The sequence below is a fragment of the Eurosta solidaginis genome, chromosome 2 (assembly GCF_040869045.1).
Source record: "Eurosta solidaginis isolate ZX-2024a chromosome 2, ASM4086904v1, whole genome shotgun sequence".
NCBI classification, from domain to species: Eukaryota; Metazoa; Arthropoda; class Insecta; order Diptera; family Tephritidae; genus Eurosta; species Eurosta solidaginis.
This window is the reverse complement of record NC_090320.1, coordinates 285,664,142-285,689,723: the sequence shown is the minus strand read 5'-3', so window position 1 is coordinate 285,689,723 and position 25,582 is coordinate 285,664,142. Positions and strand designations below refer to the sequence as shown.

General features: G+C 37.2%; 1 protein-coding gene across 11 annotated transcripts in view; it reads left to right on the top strand.

Moving 5' to 3' along the window:
• smog (G-protein coupled receptor 158 smog) overlaps positions 1-25,582 on the top strand; it is a 316,915-nt gene that overhangs the window by 163,981 nt on the left and 127,352 nt on the right. The window lies entirely within an intron of this gene.

Below are 25,582 nucleotides of genomic sequence, written 5' to 3'. Positions count from 1 at the left end.
GGACTGGCACTGTTAACAATATAAGAAAAAGTGCGAGGGCGACCTTTTATGTTTTGAGTTTGGGCTGTTGGCCTAAACAGAGGAGTAAGTTAAGGTGTGAAAATTCGTGTCAGATATTAAATTATATATCTGTATTGCAATTTATAAAGTTTGTGAACGACATTCACCAGCGCTATATTAACGAATCCGTAATTGCGACGAGTTTCGGTATTCATTCCAAACCACAATATCGATATTCACTTACTTATAAACAATCATTTTTTTGCGGAATTATTGCAAAATATTTTAACGTTATTTACGGAAATTAATTTGAAAGCAGTTATCACTCATTCAAGCGAAATACAACTGTCGCCTTGTTAGCGATGGTAAATTCAATTACAAAATCGGCTTCGCAAAAAATTTTTTATTAAAATTTTGTCAAATTGCATGATTCAAATTTAGTTAATTCCCCTTGTGATATATAATGTGATATTTGATACGAACTTCCTTTCTTCCTTCTTTTACTCGATTACCGTTTCTCTTCATTTGTCATTATATTCCATTCTACTTGGAAATGTTCTCTTTCCATACGGACATAGTATTATAGCGCCATCAATCACAAGACGAACAGACTACCTGATTCCCCATCTGCGCTTCGAGGGCGATGTGAAGGCCACAATAGAGGTGAAGGGTTGGCGCAAGGGTGCTGAAATCGCGGACGAGGCGATACATGTATACACAGATGGTTCCAAAGTAGTGGAATGAGTAGGGTCGGCGGAATACTGTGCTGATCCGGAAATAAACAGATCCTACCGGCTGTCGGATTACTGTAAAGTTTTCCAAGCGGAAATATTAGCCGTAACCAAAGCAGTGGAAACTCTGGAAGAGAATAGCTTAAGCTGTAACCGTGTTAACTTTTATATTGACAGTCAAGCAGCAATTAAGGCAATAATCTCGCATATCACAGCATCTAAATGCGTGTTAGAGTGTAAGCAGTATCTGGAGAGACTCAGGACAGGGAGAAAGATACATCTATATTGGGTCACGGGGCTTATGGGAATATATGGGAATGAAAAAGCGGATGAACTAGCTAAAACGTGCGCATCCCTTGAAGCTTGCTCCGTAGACGACCCAATTAGACTGGGCGAGATTAAGCGAAGACGAGTGGTGCACACGATCGATCAAGTGGGAAAGGCGTGGGTTCAAGCTCGGGGCTGTAAAGTGTCGAAGATTATGTGTAGGTCTTACAACCTTAGACTAACAAAGTTGCTTCTATCATTAAAATGAGAGGACTGTAGACTCATGACGGGTATTCTGATTGGGTACTACCTTCTGGCGTCACATGCCTTTAAATTAGGCGTGGTCAGTGATAGCAGATATAGGAAGTGCGGGTTGCAGGAGGAAACTATCGAGCATGTCTTGCGCTCGTGTCCCGTGCTTGCCAGGTTAAGAATCCAGCTATTAGGAGTGAAACAGCTGCCAGATCTTGAAGCAGCAAGTGGCTTAAGTCCTAGGAAGCTTCTAGTACTTGCCAAGAGGACGGAGTTATTTTATAACATAGGTGCTGGTTTTTGATTGGGTCTCTCAGTTTGGTCGTTAAAACAAACTTCTGGTCACACTACGGACTCACTCAGTCTACGTGAGGTACTCATGGACCGGCCAGTTCAATCTAACCTAACCTGTCGGCGCGTTTTGCCTTGGTTGGTTAAAGTTGCAGCATATCATGAGGATGAGATCTCCCTTAGCCTACAATATATGATAATAGCCGAGAAATGTTGCAATCAATGATTGAAATAGAAAAGTAATTTCAATCACATACATATAAATGATATTTCAATCAACAATTCTAAGCTAAACGTGATTGTAATGAAGTACACAGAAGTGATAGTAATATTTGTTGTACTTTGTGATTGCAAACAAATTTGATTTAAATCAATTACAGCCCTGATTGGCATATATATATTTTTGTAATCTACATTCTTTATTGCTGTAAAAAATCCACTATTTGTGGCATATTTTCAGGCAGACTTTTCTATGTGCCTAAAAGTTGACTTGAAATTCGTTAAAAATATTCCTAAAAAGAAAATATCGCAAACCTTAATAAGAAAGATACTTGAGATTTGAAGGGGTTAGGTGGTAACTGCCCTGGTAGGGGAAACTCACGTGATAGCATGAAGGTCCGTTGTGACACCACATAAAACAACGGTGACGTTTAGCTACTTAGAGAATCGTTGCTTAGCAACGATATAGTTTCTAATGAAACTGATCTCAACCTTGGATAAATCCTACACCCGAGTTCCAAGTAAGTCGCAATCGAAATACTTTCGCCTAGTTCTGGCAAAAGCTGGGCGATCAAACATAAAGTGACTCGATGATTCCACCTCATCATCATCCATGCAGCTGCAATGGGTTTCCAGTACATTGAGGCATAGCGCATGGATTCCCATTGGACAGCGCCCTTTCAAAACCGCAATGACCCTTGATAGATGAACCTTAGTGAAATTAATTATTTCGGAAGACCTACTACTCATTTCCGGTCAAATAAATCTTACTACCTTTAAGAGGTGGTGTCAATGCGGGCTAAGAGATCCGCTTGATAGTTGCCCTCAGCTTGATAGTTGCCCTCAGTTGAACTCAAAGCTTGGCTATCAGAGTAGATATTGAATTCCCTAACCCTAGAAGCGGTGTATAGCATTCCATCCACTGCATCCTTAATCCCACCAACTTCCCCCCGCAAAAAAAAATAAAACATTACACGATTCGAGGTCCATACATTGGGTTGGACTGCTATATCCCTGCAAAAATCGCGAGTACTCCATGCATGCATGTATGGAGTACTCGCTATAGACCAACCGAGTTCTCAAAATTAACCACAATTCATACAAAAAATATGGTCCAATTAACATTGCGATGTACTAGGACTGGACCATATAATCCAGCTCCGCATTACATCAGAGTAATCTATGGAGTACCCACAGTCCAATAAACACCCCTGCAAAAATCGTTGGATAATGTGGTCCACTGGAGTACTTACCATTGTACTCCACTGTAATGCAACAATGGACCAACTCATATTTCTACACGAACATATTGTAAGCCGATCATTGCTCGTTTTTAACGATTGTAATCACTACACGATGTTTATTGGACTGTGGGTACTTCATGGATTACTCTGATGTAATGCGGAGCTGGAGTATATGGTCCCGTCCTAGGACATCGCAATGTTAATTGGACCATATTTTTTGTATGAATTGAGAGCACTCGGTTGGTCCATAGCGAGTACTCCATACATGCATGCATGGAGTACTCGCGATTTTTGCAGGGATCGTGTAGTGATTACAATCGTTAAAGACGAGCAATGATCGGCTTACAATATGTTCGCGTAGAAACATGAGTTGGTCCATTGCTACATTACAGTGGTGTATAATGGTAAGTACTCCAGTGGACCACATGATCCAAAGATTTTTGCAGGGATCAAATACCAAAAGGACGCTGTTTGCAGGTCGCGTTGAAATTAAAGGCTACGAGAGGAGTCTGTGAATTCTGCCATAAGTTGCAGGCGGAAACAAGACGTCTTTTGAAAAAAAAAAAGTATACGCATAAAGACGCATGCAGAGCTTGAGCAGCTAGCCTACAGAATAAAGAATTATTATACATAAAAGTTACCTGGTAGTCCGTGTCTACAGATTTCTTACATTGTGGAGAGAATATGCTGATTGCGAGCCCCCAGTATGATGAGGCATTGCCTGCGGAGGTTTCGAATATAAGGCAAACTGAGCTAACTGTAAGCAACATCACCAGAATCAGCCCCAGTGGATTAGGGGGCTTGGAATATACCCGCGGTAGGTATGCCTGTCGGAAGAGGTAACTAAAATACCAAATTGATTCAAGGGGTTGTGTAGCGGAACCCTCTCAAGGGGTTGCCAGCGCAATATATAGCTTCTCCAGTCGAATTGTCAACCTCACCTACTCGTGACGAATCCTGTTGCATTAACAGCCGAGGCTCTGGCGAACCCGAACTCCTGATAGATCTACGGGGTGGGTAGGCGGTATGGCCTAGAAGGTTTTATGTGGTGATACCAAATCGTTCCCGAGATGGTCGGGCTAGTAACTTTATGGTGCTTGTTACCGGAACGTACCGGATCTGTATCAGGCAAAGGACCGTCAGCATCTATAACACTCCCCAAAGCATCCTTATCGCCACAACAACAACAACAGCCAGAAACAGAATTGGAAAGGCTCCCTAAACGTAGTTTCAGTTGTTTATCGATATTATATACTGGAAGGAACAAAAACCTACGCCGAGACTCCTTGTCGCTACTAGAAAAGACTATTTGCAACAAGTGCTAGTTTAAAGTGAGCAATTGAGAAATAAAGCCAGGACTCTGCGAACGAAAATCTGCCACAACTACTCGTTTTACGCTCCCGCTACGCTTGATGGTGTAGAAGGCTATACGCAACATTAGATGGAGCAGTTATAGGAGTATGCAGGAGAAGAGTCCCCTTCTAACCTTGTATCGTATGTCACAATCGCTACCATGGAATGGACCGTATGTATTTACATACATACACATATTCTTGTACTCTAACACGTGTAAGTAAAGTAATTTATGCGCGAAAATTCGTTATTTATTTGATGAAAAGTTGAAAAATATATCACAACTTTTTTTCGCCGACCGCATATAACGGTTATAAAATAAACAAAATGGAATGACAAGAATTTTAACAATGTGTGCCACATATTTACATATGTGTGTTGTTGTGTATGGACGAAATGAAATATGTTCTACCCTCAAATATGTTAAACAAAAAACTGGAAAAAAGTTTTGTGTGCATGAAAAATACATGCAAAAATTGCTGAAATGTTGAAATTGTGTTGAAACAATGATTTGCATTCATAAATATCGTATAACGCGGAAGATACACAATTGCGGGAAGAAAAAAAGCGCCAATGACAAACCAAGCATAAAAAATCAATGCTGAAGGCAAAAGAAATTATTCAGTAAAGCTGAATAACTATGTTTTAAAGCGTTTTAAGCAAATTTATTTTATTATATTCATGTTCTCCAAAGAAATTTATTACGTTACTAGCAGAACCGGCAGACGTTGTTCTGCCCTAAATTTTTAGTCTATCTGCATACATTTTAATAATCTTTTTCCTAGTCCTAATCACAGTCCCAGTCCGTCTCTGGTCTACTTCCCGGAAAAAAGCATCGTAAATACTAATATAGGCAAATTTATATACCAAATTTCAGGCAAATCGAATAGGACGTATGTAAATAGGTATGTGGGTATTATTAATTCATAATTCGAATATCACAATGAAAATTACTTTAAAGCTCTCAGCAACAGCTTTCATTTGATATCCATAATACACACACACTCCAGGGGTATCCGGGTCCATATTTTGGTCTATATCTCGAGACCCTAGTCACCCAGGGGTACGAAAAATACCCAGTATCAAAGTACTCATAAACAGCTTCCATTTGACACCCATACTATACAAACATATCCCAGGATTACCCAGGTCCACGTTTTGATCTCAAGACCCTAGCCAGAATGAGATAAAAAGCATCACATGTCCGTTCCCTAGTTCTGAGCTACCTCCCCACCAATTTTTCAGCCAAATCGGTTCATCCGTTCTTGAGTTATGCGTAGTGTAACTAACACCACTTTCTTTTATACACATATTTGAAGTTTTTCTAAAAAAAAAGCACAACTCAAGAATGGCTAAACCGATTTGGGATTTCCGTATAACGCGGAAGATACACAATTGCGGGAAGAAAAAAAGCGCCAATGACAAACCAAGCATAAAAAATTAATGCTGAAGGCAAAAGAAATTATTCAGTAAAGCTGAATAACTATGTTTTAAAGCGTTTTAAGCAAATTTATTTTATTATATTCATGTTCTCCAAAGAAATTTATTACGTTACTAGCAGAACCGGCAGACGTTGTTCTGCCCTAAATTTTTAGTCTATCTGCATACATTTTAATAATCTTTTTCCTAGTCCTAATCACAGTCCCAGTCCGTCTCTGGTCTACTTCCCGGAAAAAAGCATCGTAAATACTAATATAGGCAAATTTATATACCAAATTTCAGGCAAATCGAATAGGACGTATGTAAATAGGTATGTGGGTATTATTAATTCATAATTCGAATATCACAATGAAAATTACTTTAAAGCTCTCAGCAACAGCTTTCATTTGATATCCATAATACACACACACTCTAGGGGTATCCGGGTCCATATTTTGGCCTATATCTCGAGACCCTAGTCACCCAGGGGTACGAAAAATACCCAGTATCAAAGTACTCATAAACAGCTTCCATTTGACACCCATACTATACAAACATATCCCAGGATTACCCAGGTCCACGTTTTGATCTCAAGACCCTAGCCAGAATGAGATAAAAAGCATCCATGTCCGTTCCCTAGTTCTGAGCTACCTCCCCACCAATTTTTCAGCCAAATCGGTTCATCCGTTCTTGAGTTATGCGTAGTGTAACTAACACCACTTTCTTTTATACACATATTTGAAGTTTTTCTAAAAAAAAAGCACAACTCAAGAATGGCTAAACCGATTTGGGATTTCAAAATCAACTAACCATCACCTCTCCTTCCTGTATCTTTCCTAAACATTTCATGGCAATCTTTCTATCCGTTCTCGAGTTATGGAGTGACAATCAAAATGTACACTTCTTTTTATATATATAGATATTGTTACGAATATAAGGGGTGCTGCTATCTCGTGACGCGAATTCACATCAATAGATCAATCATTATGTATCTACATAAACGAAACAATAATTGCGTCTACACATATGTACGTATACGAGCAGCGGAGAGTCAATGCACAAACACATGCATATATCTGAGATACTCCTATAAGTATGCAATGATAAAAACTATAAAATTGTGCAATTGTAGTTACAGCTGAGAAGTTTGAGAGCTGCTGGACTAGTAGATTCTGGAAGCGCCTAGAAGATGTATAAAATTGTGCAATTGTAGTTACAGCTGAGAAGTTTGAGAGCTGCTGGACTAGTAGATTCTGCAAGCGCCTAGAAGATGCGAAGGTTGAAATCAAAGAGTATAATAGGCGACAATTGTAGAGGCGCTGGAATTCAGTTTGATTTGAGTTGTCAAGCAGTTACGACTAAGACGATATCTAGCGAGCAATAGCAATATTATTTTGAAAGTCAGTTTCATTTAAGCTATCAGTTTGGTTATTAAGCTATTCGTTGCACAGTTTGAGTGTTATTGTGAAGTATTTTAATAAACTAATTTTTCCATTATTCAATATTGGAGTTATTTATTCAACAGTTTAGTGATTCGAACTTAGCAGAGGATTGCAAATAAGAGGATTTGCAAGCAAATTCGTTACAATATTAAAGGGGTAGAAATACCAAACTTCAACGGATGGCAGACAGATGACTGAAGGTTCCATTACAGGCAGAATACACTTTACTTATTATCTAGTTTTTCAGTACCTAAGATGATTGAAACAGAAGATAAGAGATCCGTTACTTCATTTGATTAACAAACGAAATTTAAGCCAAGGAGATATCCCTAAAATATTCCCAAAACTAGCCCCGAATAGTTCCAAGGACGTCGAAAGAGCTTCCAAAAATTCGCAAAAGAATTTCGAAAAACAATCTTGAAATATCCTTCAATTCATCCTTAAAATTCTGAATTAGTCGCGAAATAAGTCCAAAAACTGTCCTGAAAAGATCTCAAAATACATAAAAAGGTATCCAGAAAACCATTCCGATATGACCCAAAGATGTTCTCATAATAGTACAGAGCAGCTTTGAAACTATGTCCATAGTACTTAAACTATTCCAAAACTGTTTCGAAATAGTTCAGAAATTATATTTAAACAATTCCAGAATAGCAATGACATTATAGCAAAAAGGCACCAAAATTACCCCGAAAAGAGCAACGAAATAGTACCGAAGCGAACAGGAACACAACACTGAAACGATGCTGACTGGATAATACCGAATACTTGAATAATACCGAAAAATACTCTTAATGATGCCGAAACATTTTCTGAATTTCCCATAAATGATTCCGAGAAGCAATCACGAACTAGTTTAGATACCATCACCGAAATCCTCAAACAGTCTCGAAATGATCTAAAAACTTTCCAGCAGTTATTCCGAAATATTCTCAAAGCTATACGGAAAACATATGACTCGAAGTTGGTCTGCAAATGTTACATAACAGGCCATAGAAAACAATACCTAAATTACTCCGAAATTCTTTTGGGGATTCCTGAAATTATATTTAAACAATAATTCCGAAATAGAAATGACGATATATCGAAGCGGCTCTGAAGCATCGCTTAAATGTATCCGTTCCCCATATATTCCTTAAAAAATTACGATCAGAACCACGAAACTATGGCAATATGACCCCAAAGTGGTCTTTTAAATAATCCCAAGGGATTACAAAACTTTCACGAAATGATTGCGAAAAAGGAACACAAAATAGTTTCGAACTTCACTTAAATACTCAAATCATCATCACTCATCATTAATTGGCGCTTAACCGCCTAGGTGACCGTTTGACCGTTTCACCACAATTCACACCATCTATACCTGTTTCGTGAAAGCTGAAGCCAATTAGGATCACAAAGGGAGGTTAAGTCTGCCTCTTCCAACTCAGCGAAAGTCTCCCACTTCCTCTGCTACCAAATTGAGGTGACGACTGAAATACCGTCTTGGCCAGCGTGTCTTCGTCCATTCGTATAATATGGCCTAGCCAGCGATGCCTTTGGGTTTTTATTCATTGCACTATCGTCATATCTGCGTTAATCTTATACAGCTCTCCAAAAGCCGTTCCATCTTCTCTCGACACCGTGCATGATTCCGATCCATGCATCAGAACAGGTATGATGAGCGACTTGTGAAGCGTGACCTCTCTCCGTGGAGAGAGGACGTTACTTTTCAATTGTCTATTCAGTCCTAAGTAGCTCTTCTTGACAAGAGTTATTCTCCGTGTGATTTTTAAGCTGACACTGTTTTTGCTGTAAATGTTTGTTCCTTCACAGTCTTGAATGTGTATCTGTCAAAAGTGATGTGGCTGCCAAGGTGCAAATGCGCCAATTCTTTCTTGGCAAGTACCTCATATTGGTCTCATCTACCGCAAGACCCACTTTTTTTTTGCTTCTTTATCTAATCCGGAGAAGGTGGCGCGAAAAAGTCCTAGTGACGGAATTGTTTACGGCGTTCAATAGTCTTGAACTTATCACCACAATCCTAAAATAGTGCTGAAATAATCAAGAAAACTGTCCTGAAAGGATTCCGAAATACTCCCCAAGTTATACTGAATATAACTCCAATTTGAATCGACCATTGTCTCGAAATAGCACTGAAATAGTACAGAAAAAGTCTCGAAGTTATCACCAAAAAGTCCCAATATAAGCCAGAAAACCTCGATTTGATATCTGATCCGGAGATAGTTCTAAAGAGATCCCGAAAATAATACCGTAACCATTCCAAAACGGTTCCGAAATGATGGGGACTAGTTCCACTATTATGCGGAAAGTATTCACAGTGGAATTCAGATAAGCTTCCGAAATATTCCTGGAATAATCTTGAAAATAATCCACAACGGTGTCACAATTATATCGAGAGCAATATCGAAAAAGATCCGATGTCCCCAATGATGCCGAACGCCATCTCGAATGGATGTTAGGAAAGTTATGCAATTATGTCTAAGCGGTGCAGAAATGATCACGTAAAGAAATCCGAAATGATCTCGAAACAATCACGCACAAGTGCGAACAACTCCAAAAATAATTTCGAAACTATACCGCAATAGTCCCAAAATAATACTGAAATTGTGCTAAAAGATCTATATATGATCCTATAATAGCCTTAAGGATTTTGAAGTTATACTCAACTAGCCCGGAATCGATCACGAAGTGGTCCGTAAGAAAGTGTATTTTACAAGTTCACTCACCCTGGAAGTTCTCAGTCCACGCCTAAAAAAAGTTATTAAATTTTTGCTTAAACAGTCTACGATGCTCTAGCAAACTATTCTATTGATAAAGAACTGTATAATAAACAAGCAAGGAAGGCTAAGTTCGGGTGTAACCGAACATTACATACTCAGTTGAGAGCTATGGAGACAAAATAAGGGAAAATCACCATGTAGGAAAATGAACCTAGGGTAACCCTGGAATGTGTTTGTATGACATGCGTATCAAATGGCAGGTATTAAAGAGTATTTTAAGAGGGAGTGGGCCATAGTTATATAGGTGGACGCCTTTTCGAGATATCGCCATAAAGGTGGACCAGGGGTGACTCTGGAATTTGTTTGTACGGTATGGGTATCAAATGAAAGGTGTTAATGAGTATTTTAAAAGGGAGTGGGCCTTAGTTCTATAGGTGGACGCCTTTTCGCGATATCGTTATAAAGGTGGACCAGGGGTGACTCTAGAATGCGTTTGTACAATAAGGGTATCAAACGAAAGGTGTTAATGAGTGTTTTAAAAGGGAGTGGGCCTTAGTTCTATGGGTTGACGCCTTTTAGAGATATTGCCATAAAGGTGGACCAGGGGTGACTCTAGAATTTGTTTGTACGATATGGGAATCAAATGAAAGTTGTTAATGAGTATTTTAAAAGTGGGTGGGCCTTAGTTATATGGGTGGACGCCTTTTCGAGATATTGTCATAAAGGTGGACCAGGGGTGACTCTAGAATTAATTTGTACAATATGGGTATCAAACGAAAGGTGTTAATGAGTATTTTAAAACGGAGTGGGCCTTAGTTCTATGGGTGGACGCCTTTTCGAGATATCGATATAAAGGTGGACCAGGGGTGACTCTAGAATTTGTTTGTACGATATGGGTATCAAATGAAAGGTGTTAACGAGTATTTTTAAAGGGAGTGGGCCTTAATTCTATAGGAGGACGCCTTTTCGGGATATCGTTATAAAGGTGGACCAGTAGAGGAATTCCCTAACTTATAACGATGCGATTTGTCGAGATTTTAAATAACGATTTTGTCGCTTGCCTTATCGGTTGTACTATTCACTAACTTGGTTTTAACGACTCGAAATAAATGGCATTTAAATTTCGTTTTAATAGTAGAAAGGTGGCAGCACAGCTTAACGAAACCTAAAAAATGCGAAAAGAACAAACAGGATGCCAAAAATAAATAAATTCCGTATAATAACTGCTTTCAAAAGCCATTATTGTGCAAGTTTTTACATATTTTAACAAAAGATAAGTAAATGCGGAATGAATTTCTTTTTTTCTCTGTGGATATCGCAATTATTCTTGTACCCTTTCATCAAGTTGAAAAGTAATATCATGAGCCAAGTCTGGGGTTAGTCGGTACAGCTTTCGAAACTCCGTTGGGTTCAAGTGGAATGTGTTATCTACTTCTCTAAGAAGGTGTCTGTCCACTAGCGATGGACTTGGTAATTCTTCATATTGTGATAAAACGTACGCCGAGTACACAAATGCCATTTGATTTATAAACAAGGCAACTTTTCGTGTTTGAAAGTATTTAGTTAAAGTTCCGATTTCCTTTTTTAACTAAAATATCCAGAAATGTTAATTTCGTGATTTTTAACGCAGCCCATTTACTTGCCGTTTATTTAACAACACAGCTGATCGTAGATAAACGAATATCGATACAAAATAGTTACTGAATAACGAAATCGTTATAGTTATCGATTCGCAAATAAAGCGATGGCAAATGTTGTTAAAAAAGTTAGTGAATTCCACTACAGGGTTGACTCTATAATGCGTTTGTACATTATGGGTATCAAACGAAAGGTGATAATGAGTATTTTAAAAGGGAGTGGGCCTTAGTTCTATATATGGACGCCTTTTCGATATATCGCCATAAAGGTGGACCAGGGGTGACTCTATAATGTGTTTGTACAATATGGGTGTCAAATTAAAGGTATTAATAAGAATTTTAAAAGGGAGTGATGGCAGTTGTATATGTGAAGGCGTTTTCGAGATATCGACCAAAATCTGGACCCGGGTGACCCAGAACATCATCTGTCGGGTGCCGCTAATTTATTTATATATGTAATACCACAAACAGTATTCCTGCCATGATTCCAAGGGCTTTTGATTTCGCCCTGCAGAACTTTTTCATTTTCTTCTACTTAATATGGTAGGTGTCACACCCATTTTACAAAGTTTTTTTCTAAAGTTTTATTTTGCGTCAATAAACTAATCCAAATACCATGTTTCATCCCTTTTTTCGTATTTGGTATAGAATTATGGCATTTTTTCGTTTTTCTTAATTTTCGATATCGAAAAAGTGGGCGTGGTCATAGTCAGATATTGGCCATTTTTTATGCCAATAGAAAGTGAGTTCAGATAATTATGTGAACTGAGTTTAGTAACGATTTTTGCACATGTTATCGTGTTATTGGCCGAGCGGAAGGACAGACGGTCGACTGTGTATAAAAACTGGACGTGGCTTCAACCGATTTCGCCTTTTTCCACAGAAAACAGTTATCGTCCTAGAATCTAATTCCTTACCAAATTTCACAAGGATTGGTAAATTTTTGTTCGACTTATGGCATTAAATGTATCCTAGACAAATCAAATGAAAAAGGGCGGAGCCACGCCCATTTTGAAATTTTCTTTTATTATTGTATTTTGTTGCACCATATCATTACTGGAGTTGAATGTTGACATAATTTACTTATATACTGTAAAGATATTAAATTTTTTGTAAAAATTTCACTTTAAAAAAAAAATTCTCCGATTTTGCTAATTTTCATTAAGCATAAATATAGTAATAGGGGTAACGTTCCTGCCAAATTTCATCATGATATCTTCAACGACTGCCAAAGTACAGCTTGCAAAACTTCTAAATTACCTTCTTTTAAAAGTGGGCGGTGCCACGCCCATTGTCCAAAATTTTACTTATTTTCTATTCTACGTCATAAGTTCAACCCACCTGCCAAATTTCATCGCTTTATCCCTCTTTGGTAATGAATTATCGCAATTTTTCGATTTTTCGAAATTTTCGATATCGAAACAGTGGGCGTGGTTATAGTCCGATATCGTTCATTTTAAATAGATGAGAGCCCAGGAACCTACATACCAAATTTCGTCAAGATATTTCAAAATTTACTCAAGTTATCGTGTTAACGGACAGACGGACGGACATGGCTTAATCAAATTTTTTCTTGATACTGATGATTTTGATATATGGACGTTTATATCTATCTCGATTCCTTTATACCTGTACAACCAACCGTTATCCAATCAAAGTTAATATACTCTGTGAGCTCTGCTCAACTGAGTATAAAAACAAAAACATTTACAGTGCAGCTGGTATATTTAATATACTATTTTCCCTTATACTTTAAAAAATGTAAATAAATACCTGCATATTAACACACACAAAAGACAAAGTCCCATTTAAAATTGTACCTTTTCTCTATATTCATTTTTATGCTGCCACACAATTGTGACATAAAACAATTCCAAATACACTTTACGTTGTCGTAATGATATCGCTTGTTACGTATACGCCATGGAGCCACGCACAAAAAATTCCAATTTTTTCCCCACGCAATTTTTTCCCTGCACACAGGGTATAACATAACGGTTGGTTGTACAGGTATAAAGGAATCGAGATAGATATAAACTTCCATATTCGTCCTTCCGTTAACACGATAACTTGAGCAAATATTGAGTTATCTCCACCAAATTCTGTATACGGTCTAATCTAAACCCAGAATAGATTTGTATTAAAAATGAGTGAAATCGGAAGATAACCACGTCCACTTTTTCGATATCGAAAATTTAGAAAAATGTAGAGAATGAGATAATTCAAACACGAATACCACTAAGCAGGGGCGTAGCCAGAAAATTGCCTTGGGGGGTTCAAAAAAAAATTTTTTTTTCAGTTAAATAAAAAAAAAAAAAGTTTTCTTTAGCTTTAACATTAAAGTACGTGTATTTAGAATATGATATACACAATTAATGGCCAAACTCTGGAAAGCGTTGATGTTTTTGTCGACTTGGGAGTTACAATGAATTGCAAACTTAGTTTCAACCCTCATATTAATGCCACAGTCAATAAAGCGAGAGGAGTTTTAGCATTTGTGAAAAGATGGGCAAAGGAGATTAGTGACCCTTACGTTACAAAAAACCTTTTTACATCATTGGTGAGGCCGATATTAGAATATGGATCGATAATTTGGAATCCGCGTTATCAAGTTCATGTGGATAAACTAGAATCAATTCAAAAACAGTTTTTACTTTTCCCCTTGAGAAATCTTCAATGGGACTCTCCGTATAATATTCCTCCTTACACTAATCGATTAAAACTAATAAATCTTCCTACCCTTGCAAGTCGTAGAGAAATGCTAGGTGTACTATTTATGGCTGGACTTTTAAATGGATCGATTTCAAGCCCATTTCTTTTGAACGAGGTAAACTTGAATGTTCCATGCCGAGTTTCAAGGCATTATAAACCTATAATTCTTAAACAATGCAGAAGCAATTTCCAACTACACCAACATTTTCTATGTTTGTGTGAAGATTATAACTCTCACTCGAGAATAATTGATGTTTCGGACTCGCTCTTTGCCATAAAAAAGACGGTTCTATCTTCTCTTAATAATTAAAAAATTATATTTATACTTTTAATCTATTGTATTTTGTCATCTATATTTCTCAACTGATGAGTTTCTCTGTAGCTGAGCGGTTTTAGATTTCGGCGCTTAAGAAGCCACTGCCTCTCCAAGACTCGGTAACAAAAAAATTATAAATAACACGTAAACAAGAATTAAAAAACAAAAAAAGTATGTATGAATTAAAAAAAAAAAAAAAACAAAAACAGGATTAGCCTGGTTTCATCCGGGCACTTGAGGGCAGTGCGCTGTCACAACAGAACAAAAAAAAAAAAAAGGTTACATTAAAAACTCAAGTGCATGCGTCGGCTTTTCTTTGCCATTTCATCTAAAACTTTATCAACGGTAACAATTTGATCACGGTGGATGCTTAGTGATGCACAGCCCTTCAATTGATTTCCACTCATCGTGTTTCTAAAATAGTTTTTAATCAGCCTAAGGGTTGAAAAAGATCTCTAGTTCGTTATCGTTGTTACTGGAAGCGTACACAAGATTGTCAACAACAAGTGAACATTAGGAAAAGCCACAGACTCGCATTCCTGTAATATTAATCATAGATAAATTCATAAAAAAAACGCAGTACGGCCTTCAGGAATAAGTAGAATTTATGCTTTTTGAGCCTATGCATGAGTTCTAACGTATGCGTATATAAAATTCAAAAGAAAGAAACTGATCGAATAGAACAAAATTTTACTTAAAAAAGTCATATCTACACGGAAAAAACACTAATGTGTTTTTTTTACATTTTAAAATGTGTATAGGGCAGAAGAATCATGCAAATATTGAGACGCATGGAGTTTTTATATATGTCTTTTCATTCCGAGGAATATAATCGCGGTTGAGGCAAACGAGCAAACGCCTGAATTGATTATATTCACGCATGCAATAAGTTGGTTGATTTTAAATCAATGTCGATTATATTATGTAGTTTAAGAAAGTTGGATCATTGAACACGATCATGTTGCCGAATGTAATCGAGCGTTGCTGTGTTCGATTTTTGCTGTTCTCTGATATGTATGTAGATGGTCGTTAAGCAAATTTACAAGGAAACTTCTTTATGAAATTATAGTAAAAGTTAACATGTACATTTGTATATTTAATAAATTGCACAACTATTATGAAACAGAATATGATTAAAATATTTGTGTTCACTTCGTACATACATATGCTTGCATATTAAATATATAATATCACCAACAAAATAAATACGTAGCAGAATTTTAAAGAAATTTATTAACATAGACATAAAAACATTAAATATTTGAATTGTAACGGCCTAAAAAATCAAATGATCCTGTGGCAAGGGGGGGGTTTAAACCCCCAAACCCCGCTCCCCGCTGCTACGCCCCTGCCGGTAAGCTAATGAAATTTGGTAGGTGGATTGATTTTATGACGCAAAACATAAATTCAAATAAATTTTGGAATATGGGCGTGGCACCAGCCACATTTGAGGGTAGAAAATTTGGAAGTTTGACAAGCCGTAAATTAAAAGCTTAAAGATATTACATTGAAATTGCCAAATTATATAGACTGAGTGAAGATAATCAAAATAGGTTAAAGACCACGACCACTTTTATATTAGAGATTTTTAAAAGGGTCGTTGCCGAATAAAATAATATTTATATCTTTGCAAAGAGCTTTATATCAGTGGTGTTTCATTTCCCAAGTATAATTATAATAAGAAATAAAAAATTTGTGAAAATCGGCGTGGCACCGCCCCTTTTTTTGACCAAGCAATTTTTTTTCGAGTTTCGGGAGCCATAACTCGAAGAAAAATTAACGGATCGTATTGAGATTGAGTGCACATATTTTCCCTGAAGCAGGAAATATTTCTAGTAAAAATGGACCTGATCGGTTAAAGGCCACGCTCACTTTTATATATAAAGTGTGTTTAAAAGGGTCGTCGACTAGAATAATAATCTATATATTAGAGAAAAATAGTTTTGTATCAATGATATTTCACCAAAATACCAAAATTTTATTTTAAGAAGCAATCGGGAGAAGTTTTTTATAGCAAAATTCAAAAAAGTAATTTACCTGAAATGAACTGTACAATTGAAACTCACGCTGAGTATATAATGTTCGGTTACACCCGAACTTAGACACCCTTACTTGTTTTTATACAATTTTTAACTTTATTATTTCATATATTCACACAGAAATATGCTATTTTTAAATGATGTACATTTTAATTATATTGAATTGCATGATGGCCCAAAAGACAAGCCATAACGTTGATTATGCGTGTAAAATTAATTAAATCAGCACATAGCTGTATTTTTGTAGGTGTTGTTGTAAAAACAAAAGCAAAAGCACAGAACCGAAAAAGCGCAGCTGGTAGCCCCAAAAGTATATACCCAAAGGGTTAAATAGTGTTGCGGCTATGGTGACACATGCTCGTGTATGTAGGTATGAAAATATACCACAAGCATGCAAATAATGGTCGCGTGTATGTGTGTAATTGTATGTAGTAAATAGAGAGCTATTTATAGAGAGCTTTTAACTAAAATTTAATTCTTAATACTAAAAGTATGCATGTCATCAAGTGGGACTCAAATACCAAAACATAAAGCACTTCAAAATATGTCGGCAATGATAATTTGGAATGCAGAATTCATTTTGATGAAATTTATATATATTACCAAAAAACTTAACGAATATGTTACAACAATGTCACACAGGCACCACTCTTGGAGAAAATACATGAACCATCTTTTTAATTGTTAAATGGAACCAACTCTCATAACACGGACGTTTCTATAGCCCCACCATATCGCAACAGCTTGTTTCCTTGAACTTCCCTTAGAGGATACTGATGACAATTCATGAGTGATTGAGCCTATTACATGGAACGATGATCCACTACAAGAAAAAGGATTACCAGCGTTGGCGAATGGCTTCGCGGAAGCAGTTTAATGCGACTGATTCTTCCCTAGCTCTGTACTCTATATTGAACTGCAGAATATGTTGCTTTCAACTATATTGGTAAGGTTTTTACCTCTATCTGACAGTATTAGCGACACTCTGCAAATGGAGGGTGGCCTGAATACAACAATCCTTGCAAACAGTAGGATGTCTGAAAATTTGGATCTGGCGCGGATTGAAAATTGTTAGCATAAGAGGCGATTTGACCACCAATTCCGTTAACTCTATCTCAATAGCAATCTGCAGCATATCTCTCTTATACCCAAGATCCCCGGGCATAAGTGACACGTTTTATTTATTTGACAACCAAGTGAAGAGCTGTTTTATTGCACCTTACTTTACAATAGGCTTGTTGCCATACCGATAACTCCATCCGAAACATGCGTCCCAACCTTGGTAACACTCACGACGATAGACTGACTGATTTCAAATACTTTTGGAGGAGACGTGAGAGCTCTTCACCGCCTTTTGAATGATGGTGATGTGGTCCATATTTCAAAACTTGAAAACATAGCCCAACAACAAACAATTAGCGTAGATCGCATCCAGCCTGCTGCAAGCAATCTCCAGAGCTCTCAGTAGCTGCACTGCAATTATACAAACAAGATCCGAAGAGTTATAGGGCTTAAACGTGTCAATAGCCAATGCAAGCTTCCAGGAGATGACTAGCAACCCACTTTATTCAACAGTTGGCGCTAGTGTGGATTTGAATTGCTATCATGTCTCTCTAGAGCCAGAAGCTTTTGCTGAAGTCTCACTTGGCTCTATTTAAAACTGAGTTATAAATACTCACCGCAACCATGTAGAGTTCACAGTCTGAGGGTAGTTTACTTCTTCTGAACTTATTGAAGAATCCTTACTTCAAGCTCATATTCCAATACACCTGGGATTCCTAATGAATAAATCTGTAATCGAGGAAGGTGGGTTTCCAAAAAACCTTCCATGCCTACGGCCGGGTCATCAACCTTGTTACAAATAAATAAAAGGAAGAAGCCAGCCCACTCGACATGACCGAATTACTATCAGCTGCAAAAATACAGAAAAATATTTGGAAATTTATTATCGATAACATTGATAATCAATGAACTACCGATTCTTTTATTGACGAGTTATCGGTTTATTATAAAAAAATTAATCGATTTTTTATCGAAAAGTTGTCGATATGGTATCAAAAAGATATCGTTTTGCTATCGAAATGTAAATTTGTTATCGGCGTGTAATGGATTTATTTAAGAAAAGTTATCGGCTGACTATCGAAAAGTTATTGATATGTTATCAAGAAAATATCGATTTGCTATAGAATGTTATTGATTTTTTTTTTCAAAAAGTTATCGATTTAATACCAAGAAGTTATCAATTTCTTATCAGAGTTTTATCAATTTGCTATTGGCTATTGGTGTGCTTTCAATTGTTGAGCGACAACTCATCGGTTTGTTATGAAACAGATACCGATAAAACTTCAATATCAAATCGACAACACATCTGTAAACCGTCGATGAAAAGTCGAAAATAAAACGATAACTTGTCTGTATATTTGAGGTCACAAGTCAAAACAGCCTAAGTCTTAATTCACGTAATTGATAAGGTTGTATAAAACGCTTTAAATCACCAATGTAAAAGTCAAATATACTCAAAAATCATTAAAAATCAATAGTCCAAATATGTACCATTAAAGATTTTTAAAATCTAAAATCGTTTTGTTTATTTAGTAGGTATAAAAAGCTACCAGAAATTGAATTTTGCGAATTATTCTACCTCAACTTAGGCGATTATGACTGTTGGCCACAGATGTGTTGTTACCAATAAGACGGTTCAATTCAGCCTTTGGGGGAGTATACGCCTATACGTACTCACACCTGTTTCTAGTTCTGACTTGGGTATCTTGGTACACTCTCTAGGTTTTTCTCTTGCGCTACCGAGTTATGCAAAGAGCGATGCGTATCTTGCTGCATTCCCCCCTACCATGAACAAAAATGTTTATACATCAAAACGACATGCTTGCAATGCAGCAACAAAACTTTGCATTATTACCGTAATGACTGTTACAACCACCGGACTCATTTTCATGCACATACACACCATAATCAATGATAACAAGTAACAGTGTCTAAGTTCGGGTGTAACCGAATATTATATACTCAGCGTGAGCTGCAATTGCACATTTCATTTAAGATAAATTACTTTTCTACATAACACGTGGCACCGCTAGTTCTAAAAATAATGTCTCCCCATTTCCTCTTACAGTAAAACTTGATAAATGAAATATCATTGATTCAAAACTATTTTTTGCTAAGTTATAGCTTATTATTCTAGTCTACGACCCTTTCAAACTTGTTTTATATAAAAGTGGGCGTGGTCCATAACCGATCCCGTCCATTTTTAACAGAAATATTTTCTGCTATAAGGAAAATATGTGTACAAGATATGTTAATTTTTCTTCGAGTTATGGCTCCCGAAATATAGAATTTTGCTTAGTCATAAAAGGGGCGCTGCCACGCCCATTTTCAACAATTTTAGTGTTTTCCCATTTAATGTTAAAATTACATTTTGGAAGTAAAATTCTATTGATACCCTTGACCTTGACCATTTTAAAAATATTTTATATAAAAGTGGACGTGGTCTTTAACCGATTTCGTTAATGTTTCCTCAAAGCATTCCCTATAGTAGATTAACGATTTTTGATTTATGATTAATAATACTTGTAAAATTGATTTTATCACTAGTGGGCGGTGCCACGCCCATTTAAAAAAAATGTTTAAAATTTTTGTCAGGAGTCTCAATATCAGTCCACAGTGAAGATATCTCAATATTTACTCAAGTTACCGTGTTAACCGACAGGCTGGCGGACGGACGGACAGACGGAGGGACGGATGGACGGACGGACGGACATAGCTCAATCAAATTTTTTTTCCACACTGATGATTTTGATATATGGAAGTCTATATCTATCTCGATTCCTTTATACCTGGACAATAGAGCTTACGATTTCTTCTCGAACATAAGCGAGATTTTCGAGACCCGAGAAATCGAGAACTCGACTTCTCATGTCTGGATCTGTTAATCGCTGTATGGACAATATTTATAAATAAAAAAAATATATAAAAATAAATGTATGGCGCGATAACCTCCGAAGAGATCTAAGGCCGAGCTTCTCTTCCAACTTGCGTCGTGCTCTTCTTGATTTTCCCCACAAATTGGCCGGATGGGACCTTCATGTCTTATGCCGACTCCGAACGGCATCTGCAAGGCAGATGAGTTTTCACTGAGAGCTTTTCATGGCAGAAATACACCCGGAGCGCTTGCCAAACACTGCCGAGGGGCGACCCCGCTTAGAAAAATTTTCTTCTAATTTAAAAACCTTATTTCTAAAATTTTGATGTTGCTTTGCCCGGGGTGTGGAACTGGGGTATACGGTGTGGTAGGCGGAGCACGCTACCATCACACAACGGTGGCCGCGGGACAATATTTATACACTTGGTTTTTTTTTACTTGTAACTCTTTTGTTGATTATATTGCTTCAATGACAGTTAACTCAAAACATATTTATTATACATATAATATTGTTCGCAATATTTTATTTTTCAACGAGAACACGGCTTCTCGCGAGATTCTCGAATTACTCGCAATACTCGCGATCTTCTCGCTTTTAAATTCAGTCGCTGTATTGGCAATATTCTATACATTTCGGGGTTTTTTACTTCTGGTTTTGCGGACATTTTGGCTTGTGCTCCAGGAGAAATTGTAAGCTCTATATAAAACAGCCAATGAATCGATTAAGTTACCCCAGCGGGTTTGGGGATCAGAATATACCCGCGATAGGTATGCCTGTCGTAAGAAGCGACTAAAATACCAGATTCAAATGGCTGTGTAGCGCAACCTTTCAGGTTGCCAGCGCATTATATAGCTTCTCCAAACCCAATTGTCAACCTCACCTATCCGCGGCGAATCCTGTTTCACCAACAGACGAGGCTCTGGCGACCCCAAGCTCCACATGGAACTTGGGGGTAGGGAGGGAGGGAATGGCCTGAAGGTTTAATGTGGCCACATATATCGTTCCCGAGATGGTTGGGCTAGCACCTTAATGGTGCTATGGTACTGGGGCGTACCGGATTTGTATCCGGCAAAGGACCATCACATCGATAACACTCCCCAAAGCCTTCGGGGAGCAACCTTATCGCTACAACAACAACAACAACAACAATCCATTAACATATATAATCGAAACAGCTGTCGCCTTGTCCGTCCTGATGTCACGTTGTTTAAATTTTTCCCAAATTATTAAATAAATTATAAAATTAAAAAATTGCTTCAAATAAATGTTTTCATACATTTAAAAAAAAAAAAGCAATATGGGCAATCCCCGATTATTAAAAATCATACAAACAGACAAAATTGGTTAATTCGTTGTAGTTCTATAAATAGAACGAAAACAGCAACAAAAACCAAAGTTTCTTTGAAAACCGCCGTACCAAGCATAGCTTTAACACATAATTGCATACCAAGTATGCAATGTGTAAAAGATTAAAATATGCATAAAGAAGGCAATTGGGAAAGACTTCACAACAGGCATGACGTAGCTGAATGCGTTTACAACCATTTCAACTATCGTAGGGGTGCGAGTTCGACTCCCACTCCCGGGAGAAAAGGCTTTGAAGAGATTTACAAGGTATAATCGAAACAGCTGTCGCCTTGTCCGTCCTGATGTCACGTTGTTTAAATTTTTCCCAAATTATTAAATAAACAATCCATTAAGTTGAATGTTGAGAAGCTCGTGAGCCTTACGAGTAATTCGAGATACGAGAATCTCGCGAAAAGACGAGACTCGGGAGAAATCTCTTCTCGAACATGTTCGAGAAATCGGTAGCTCTACTGTACAACCAACCGTTATCCAACCAAAGTTAATATACTCTGTGTGCAAAGCACGCTGGGTATAAAAAAGAACAACACACAGTCACTTTAAAACACAGCATGACACTAATGAATATCGTCCAAAGGCTACACTGCGCTCCGACTGTGCTAAGGTGATAAACTCCATTGATTGCATTTGTGCCATACATTTTGTAACTTTTTGTTTTTACAATTTCCTGTATTTTTCCAACCATTTTTTTTTGTGCACTTATTACTTTTTTTCTTTTTTTTTTTTTTTAATATGATATTTTTCCACGCTTGCGTCTCACTGTGTTTTTTCCCCACTTTGGTTTTTGTAACATTTCATATCTGACAAATTAATTAACTAGCAATTTATGTGATAATTACCGGCATTAGCTGCTGCTAGCTGTTGCCAATTAAACTACTTTCTATGTATGTACGTATGTGTGTATGCCAGATGGAAAACTAGACAATCAACTAGACATGAGTACATATATACATACGTATTTACATATGCATACATATACATGTACTACCGAACGTTTAATGTGACATTGAGTTGGGCGCGTCATATGCAGAGTGGAAAGCATTTTGTTAACTACGCTTGTAATTCCCATGAAATTTTATAAGCCATAACAATGAGTCGCCTAAAGGCCACTTTAATAATAGATATTTTTTGATCTAGGCATAGAAAAGGTGTTTAGCCGAAAGTCAAACAATGCTTCAATTTGTTTAACAAATAGCCGAAAAACGTTATACTAAGTTGCGATGTGCGAGTGTGTGTGCTGTGTATCAAATGTTACTCATACGCCGTGTATCATGCCGTTTCAAAATTATATGAGCGCGATACTCTCCGTACAAAGTACAAAAAAAAAATAAAAATTAACAAGCAAGGAAGGCTAAGTTCGGGTGTAACCGAACATTACATACTCAGTCTAGAGCTGTGGAGACAAAGTAAGGGAAATCACCATATTGTAAAAGGAACCTAGGGTAACCCTGGAATGTGTTTGTATGTGTATCAAATGGAAGGTATTAAAGAGTATTTTAAGAGGAAGTGGGCCATAGATCTATAGATGGACGCCATTTAGGGATATCGCCATAAAGGTGGACCAGGCCTGACTCGAGAATTTGTTTGTACGACATGGGTATCAAATGAAATGTGTTAATGATAATTTTAAAAGGGAGTGGGCCTAAGTTCTATAGGTGGACGTCTTTTCGAGATATCGCCATAAAGGTGGACCAGGGGTGACTCTAGAATTTATTTTGTTCGATATGGGTATCAAATAAACGGTATTAATGAGTATTTTAAAAGGGCGTGGGGCTTAGTTCTATAGGTGGACGCCTTTTCGATATATCGACATGAAGGTGGACCAGGGGTGACTCTAGAATTGTTTGTACGATATGGGTATCAAATGAAAGGTGTTAATGAGTATTTTAAAAAGGAGTGGGCCTTAGTTCTATATGTGGACGCCTTTTCGGGATATCGCCATAAACGTGGACCAGGGGTGACCCTAGAATTTGTTTGTACGATATGGGTATCAAATGAAAGGTGTTAATGAGTATTTTAAAAGGGCGTGGGGCTTAGTTCTATAGGTGGACGCCTTTTCGATATATCGACATGAAGGTGGACCAGGGGTGACTCTAGAGTTGTTTGTACGATATGGGTATCAAATGAAAGGTGTTAATGAGTATTTTAAAAAGGAGTGGGCCTTAGTTCTATATGTGGACGCCTGTTCGAGATATCGCCATAAACGTGGACAAGGAGTGACTCTAGAATGTGTCTATACGATATGGGTATCAAATTAAAGGTATTAATGAGGGTTTTAAAAGGGAGTGGCCCTTAGTTGTATATGTGAAGGCGTTTTCGAGATATCTACCAAAATGTGGACCAGGGTGATCCAGAACATCATCTGTCGGGTACCGCTAATTTATTTATATATGTAATACCACTTACAGTATTCCTTCCAAGATTCCAAGGGCTTTTGATTTCGCCCTGCAAAACTTTTTCATTTTCTTCTTCTTAATATGGTAGGTGTCACACCCATTTTACCAAGTTTTTTTCTAAAGTTATATTTTGCGTCAATAGACCAATACAATTACCATGTTTCATTCCTTTTTTCGTATTTGGTATATAATTATGGCATTTTTTCATTTTTCGTAATTTTCGATATCGAATAAGTGGGCGTGGTCATAGTCGGATTTCGGCCATTTTTTACACCAATACAAAGTGAGTTAAGATAAGTACGTGAACTGAGTTTAGTAAAGATATATCGATTTTTGCTCAAGTTATCGTGTTAACGGCCGAGCGGAAGGACAGACGGTCGACTGTGTATAAAAACTGGGCGTGGCTTCAACCGATTTCGCCCTTTTTCACAGAAAACAGTTATCGTCCTAGAATCTAAGCCTCTATCAAATTTCAAAAGGATTGGTAAATTTTTGTTCGACTTATGGCATTAAAAGTATCCTAGACAAATTAAATGAAAAAGGGCGGAGCCACGCCCATTTTGAAATTTTCTTTTATTTTTGTATGTTGCACCATATCATTACTGGAGCTGAATGTTGACTTAATTTACTTATATACTGTAAAGATATTAACTTTTCTTTTAAAATTTGAATTTAAAAAAAATTTTTTAAAAAGTGGGCGTGATCGTTCTCCGATTTTGCTAATTTTTATTAAACAGGCATACAGTAATAAGTGTAACGTTCCTGCCAAATTTCATCATGCTATCTTCAACGACTGCCAAATTACAGCTTGCAAAACTTCTAAATTACCTTCTTTTAAAAGTGGGCGGTGCCACGCCCATTGTCCAAAATTTTACTAGTTTTCTATTCTGCGTCATAAGTTCAACTCACCTACCAAGTTTCATCGCTTTATCCGTATTTGGTAATGAATTATCGCACTTTTTCGATTTTTCGAAATTTTCGATATCGAAAAAGTGGGCGTGGTTATTGTCCGATATCGTTCATTTTAAATAGCGATCTGAGATGAGTTCCCAGGAACCTACATACCAAATTTCATCAAGATACCTCAAAATTTACTCAAGTTATCGTGTTAACGGACAGACGGACGGACGGACGGACGGACGGACATGGCTCAATCGAATTTTTTTTCGATCCTGATTATTTTGATATATGGAAGTATATATCTATCTCGATTCCTTTATACCTGTACAACCAACCGT